Source organism: Sprattus sprattus (genome assembly GCF_963457725.1).
Source record: "Sprattus sprattus genome assembly, chromosome: 3".
NCBI lineage: Eukaryota > Metazoa > Chordata > Actinopteri > Clupeiformes > Clupeidae > Sprattus > Sprattus sprattus.
The window spans coordinates 41,818,409-41,824,504 of NC_137922.1; positions in this window are offsets into that span (position 1 = coordinate 41,818,409).

Consider the following 6,096-nt stretch of genomic DNA (forward strand, 5'->3'; position numbering starts at 1 on the left):
GTAAAAAGATGACCCTGTCGTGAAAAGACGTGGGATGGCTTTGTTCATCAGTAAGGGCTCTCTGCACCCGGATGACAGTGAATTATACTCTATACGTATTGCTCAACGTATACAGTAGTCCATAGACTAAACATGGATAAGTGTTACATGTAGTTTGGAGATATTTGATCAAAACATACACAAACAATTTTTTGTTCCACAGATTAATCACTCTGCGAAAACAGAGATCAGTTTGCCAGAGAGACACTCATGAATTTTGCGGCTGTCCGGTTGTAAAGAAAATAACAGTACACCAGTACATCAGTATCCTGAATGTTATTTTTTATATCAGGTCCTGATGCTATTGCTTTTATCTCAAAACCATTAGTCATGGACTGATATTTAGTGAAAGAAAGACAACCTGGAGTTATTAAATTTTAAGTGTGGAGAGGATTCTGGAATACCATACAAAGCTTCCCATAACTCCAACTAATAACCAGGAGTTAACACTAAGCTGAAGTAATGCAGCGACTACACTTGACTTCACACTGAAAAATCATTCATGCATACTTCCCCTCTCCTCGTCAATGGCCAGGTGCCAGCATTCGCAGACCAAAGTGGAGGCAAAGTCAATTGCCGAAATCCAAACAGCCACAAAGACACAAAATAATAGCGCATGTTTTGCTTAGCGTGAGCTGGATTCAATATGGAGGCAGACCTTCAGCGATTACAACCTATGTTGTGTTTTGGATTCCAGTCCGATTGTCTGCTGCCAGCGTGGCGGAAATCTCACTCTTTCACACCAAAATAAATGTTCTGCACATCTCCGCTAACTTGGGAGGCTTTGGCCGGGGGCCGCCTCTGTCACTTTTGATTTTGGGGTTTTAGGTTTTCCCTTTAAGCACCTCTTAATTAAATCCCCTGGTGGGTTGCGGGGATGAGTTTAACCCGGCTCCTCTCGTAGCCCCAAAAGCTCCAGAGTTTGAGTCATACAACCCCACCAACCCCCCCCCCCCCCCCCCCCCCCTAAAAAAAAGCGATTCTTCAAGAAAGAGGAGAAGATGGGGGATGATGGTGGGAAGGGGGGGGGGGATTGCGTGAGAAAGCGATTACAGCTAATAAAGCTAATAACTGTTGATACGCTGTGATAAAGTGAGCAATTGTGTACAACCCTTTCTCCATTTAGTCACGCTTACAGCAACAAACATTGCATGGTGGGAAATGTCTGAAGCTACAGTATGTTCGACATGTGATTTTGTGTCTCCCTCACAATTAGGTAACCGATGATGCTTCATCGAAATTTTATCAAATGGATGCCAAACAACACCATCAAGTGAGTCACTGCTTTTGGTTTATACAAAGTTCCTCAACTTCTGGCCCAAAGAAAAAAAGCCAAAAACATCTCGTCTGGGGGGAGAAAATAGAAGTCCCTTGTGTCTCGTGTCTTTTCTTAGGCTGATGAATGATTTAAGTGCACGCTTGGGGAATGTTTACCTGCGACGGCGGCCATCCCTGTCGAGCGCTCGGTGCAGCCGCGACAGTAAGCAGAGGATGATAATTAAAGCAAGGTTGTAACCGAGACCAATGGGCTTCAGGCAGATAAAAGCCAGCTGCTGGCTGCACTGCAGTGTCTGAGACTGCCCTCGGGCCACTTCAGCACTCACAAGCCCTCGTATCAGCCCACACTCTCTCTCTCTCTCTCTCTCTCTCTCGCTCTCTTTCTCTCTCTCTCTCTTTCTCTTACTCTCTCTCTCTCTCTCTCTCTCTCTCTCTCACTCTTACTCTTACTCTCTCTCTCTCTCTCTTTCTCTTACTCTCTCTCTCTCTCTCTCTTTCTCTTACTCTCTCTCTCTCTGTCTTGCGCGCGTGTGTGCTCTCGGTCCCATTCTTTCCTTCTCTCTGTCTCTTCAGCTAATGCACACACACACACACATTTCTCTCTCTCTTTCTCTCTCTATCTTGCGCACGCGTTCTCTCTCGCTCACACGTGTGCTCTCTGTCCCTTTCTTTCTGTCTCTCTGTCTCTCTGTCTCTTATGCACACACACACACACACGCTCCCTCTCTCTCCCTCTTCTGCTCTCTTACACACAGAGAACACACACTCTCTCTCCCTCTCCATCTGCAGATTATATACACACACACTCACATGCAATCCCACATAGCACGCCACTCTTTATCACTCTTTCTCCTTGTGTGTCTCTTTCTCCTCCATCCCTCTTTCTTTCTAGACATAAATGCACAGACACCACACAATCTCTCTCTAGTGCAGGGAAAACATGCATGTTCTCTCTCTCTCTCTTTCCCTCTCCACTTCTCTCGCCTAAGCATACACACCTCTCCCACTCTTTGTCTTTCACCCACACACATGTGCATACAAACACAGAGAGAGAGAGAGAGAGAGAGAGAGAGAGAGAGAGATACCCACACTTCTCAACATCTATGTCTCTGGGCAAACAAGGCAGGCTACTCCTTAGACTGTCTGAATTGGGAGACTGTCTGATGGGACTGAGATACAACTAAGATTGACGACAACCCCTATCACAAACACACACAAAACCACACAGGCACGTGTGTGCATGTCCACACAAACACACACACATGCGCACACACACATACACACTAATATATATACATTAAATATGTATATGTATGAAGGTCAGGTTATATATAAATATAACATAAAGGTTTGTAAATATGCACTGTAACATTTAGCATTACATGTACTTGTGTATTTGTTTTATTAGTGTATTTATTGACTGACACATACACATGCACATATGCACACATACATTATACACACACACACACACACACACACACACACACACACACACACACACACACACACACACACACACACATGCACACATACACACACACACACACATACACACACACCCACACACCCACACACACACACACACACACACACACACACACACACACACACACACCCACACCCACACCCACACGCACAGTCCATTAACCATACACACACACTACAGTTAGCATGCACATATCCTCACTGTATACACTCTGCCCTTCATAAACACCCTGTAAAATAGAACCTCACCCAGCCCTGCCCTCAGTGACCTGAAGGACCCCCAGTATGTTCCCACATCCCAGATGATGATGATGATCACAGTATTAAAACGCCAGCTTGACATGAATTGCCTGGCTTCTCTACGGTCAATATTGCAGTTGTCAGTGTGACGGCGGCTCTCGTGTACGAGACCCACTGTAGTGGATGCTCCATGTGGCCTCGGAGGACGGTCCGCTCAAAACAGATGGCCAGGGGGGAGAAAAAGGGTCAGCTGGATGATACACTAGTGACTGAAGATATGCGAACCTTCCGGAAAACGCCAGACATTTAAAATCTGCAGACATCTGAGATTAAAAGGAAGTTGACTAACTAGTAGCTTCAGCTTGCAGTGCTTGTCTGGTTACTGTGTCTGTTGAAAGCTCTATGCAGAAGATCTGCATTTTACTTTTTTACTTTCACTTGTCAGATTTATTTCACTATAATCAGTTTTTCCCAGCAGACGTGGTATGTTAAACATGTTTTGTGAAAATTTCATTCTGTTTTTGTCAACATTACACACAATCATTTATTTGCTCATTTTTGAAGCTCTATTCCGTATGAAAGTAAACATATTGTTGGTGATGTGGGGGTGGGGTGGGGTGGGTTGCGGATGATGTGTCAAGCTTGCTCAGATGTAACATTTCACTGTTGACACACAGCCCAATTAAAGAGGGGAGATTAAGACGGGACTCGGTGACCCTGGCTGGAATTCTGCGAAGATGCTCCGTGTTCGTTGTCAAGACGTGCTACAGCAAGCCTCACAACCCCTCCCATCCCCCCCCCCCCCCAAACCCCCAACTGTCGACCCCGCCACCCTCATCCTTCCAAATCCTAAGCACTTTCACCTGTTAATTAAGCCATCCAGGCTGCAGTCAAGGGGAAAGCTGTTGGACGGCCCCAGACATGCTGCCAGGAGAGAAGAGAGTCAGTGAGCGAGAAAGCGCCCCCACTTTGCAACTCAAGATGTTCTCGTGTAAATATTTGATCGCCGCTACGCACTACAAATGTGCTCTCCAACTGAGTATTCCTAATGGGAATGGCAACGAGCAGAAACAAGGTTGTGATAAACCATTTCCCTTTGTCGCCTTCATGTCTAAGGGAGATCTTAAAGGCTGAATGTGTGAGGGCGGTCGGGTCTTTGAGCCACGCACCGAGAGACAGGAGGGGCCAGTAGCACCCCAGACAGACAATGGGCTAGAATGGTGACACACACACACAGACATCAATGGGGTCGGTTTAGTGGCAGCATTCCCAGCTGTAGCTGTTAGACTTTTCAGCTGGACAGGGGGTGGGGATCGGGGAACGGCAGATCAGGGATGGGTGAGCCGGCCTTTTAAATGAAGAGGAACATTCACAGCCGCAACAAATGCAAAAAGTCTGGGGGCCTATGATGGTTTGCAGTATCATGTATTACCCCTTCATTAATATACTCCTGATAATAACCCATTAACATGCTCCTAACTCCAAATTGAGACATTGTACATGAGGATTCTGATGATATCTGAAATTACTTTTGTACATCAAATGTCATGATTTGTCTAGTGTGGCTAAATGTAAGTCGTCCAGTAAACAGCCCACACATGATACGAGTGCATTGTGCCTCCTGGAGATTTGGAAGAGTAAACAGTTTTGAGGATTTCAGAGGCAATCGCCAATGCGAATGTAACGTTGTCTCCTCAAGCCCGCAGACATGCACCGAAAAGAGAGAGAGAGAAAGAGAGAGGAAGAGAGATAGAGAGAGAAAGAGAGAGGGAGGGAGAGAGAGGGAGAGAGAGAGAAAGAGAGAGAGAGAAAGAGAGAGGGAGAGAGATAGAGAGAGAAAGAGAGAAGGAGAGAGAGGGAGAGCGAGAGAGAGAGAGAAAGAGAGAGGTAGAGAGAGAGAGACAGAGAGAGAGAAAGAGAGAGGGAGAGTCTGAGTCAAACCCTAACAAATGTCTGGGTTCATGCTGGTGGGAGCTGGAGGAAGAGGCTGCCTGTGCTCTGCCTGCAGGATGCTCTGCCTCAGATAAGATAACGCCAGTGACTGACAAAAATCAAACCGCACCACACAAGAAGCTGCTATCTCATTCGCCCACTGCTGGATGTAAAAAAAGCACTCTAAAGTAAAGTTAGATGTTAGTAAAATGTAGATGTTGGGAGAGCTGTTGAATGGAGGCAGAGAGGCCTTTTAGCCATGGGTGTATAAACACTGATGATCGTGATATGTGTAGGGTTTTTTTGTGGCCATTTTTGCCACTAGAGGAGATGAGTGTATGAATGTGTGTGGTGAGTGTTTGATTGTGTGTGAATAGATGTGTGTGTATTTGTGTCTCCAGGTGTGAGAGTTTAATGGCTGGTAATATAATGAATGTGTTTGTGTGAATATGAGTCTGTGTGTGGTGTGTGTGTGACTGTTTGTGTGCATTAGTCGAGTATTTATACATGCATGTTTGATGTGTGCTTGCATGTGTGTTTATATATTTAAGTGTGTGTTTATGTGTGTGTGTGTGTGTGTGTGTGTGTGTGTGTGTGTGTGTGTGTGTGTGTGTGTGTGTGTGTGTGTGTGTGTGTGTGTGTGTGTGTGTGTGTGTGTGTGTGTGTGTGTGTGTGTGTGTGTGTGTGTGTGTGTGTGTGTGTGTATGTGTGTGTGTGTCTGTGTGTACATGCAGTGCATGAGAGTATGTCATGAGGCAGGCATTCAGAAGGGGGGAGAGCCCTCTGGTGCTGCTGATGGTTGACTCAGATCAGGAGGAGGAGGAGGAGGAGGAGGCGCCGGCCGAGCCCCCTCCGGTTTTTAGACCCTCCCCACGTCAGAGCCAGATCATTTTCTCTTGCATGGAGAGAAGGGTCAGTGCTCCGCTACACAGGACCAACGTCTGCTAGTTGAGCAGTGCAAGCTGGCTGTCTCTCTGAGCTTGTCTGCTGTGTTAGTGCACGTTTTGTATATGTGTGTGTGTGTGAGAGAGATAGAGAGAGAGACTGTGTGTTAAACCTCCTCAAGACAAGTGAAGCCTCTGAATGATTTTTGTCTTCTCTCGCATTCCTCGCTTTAAT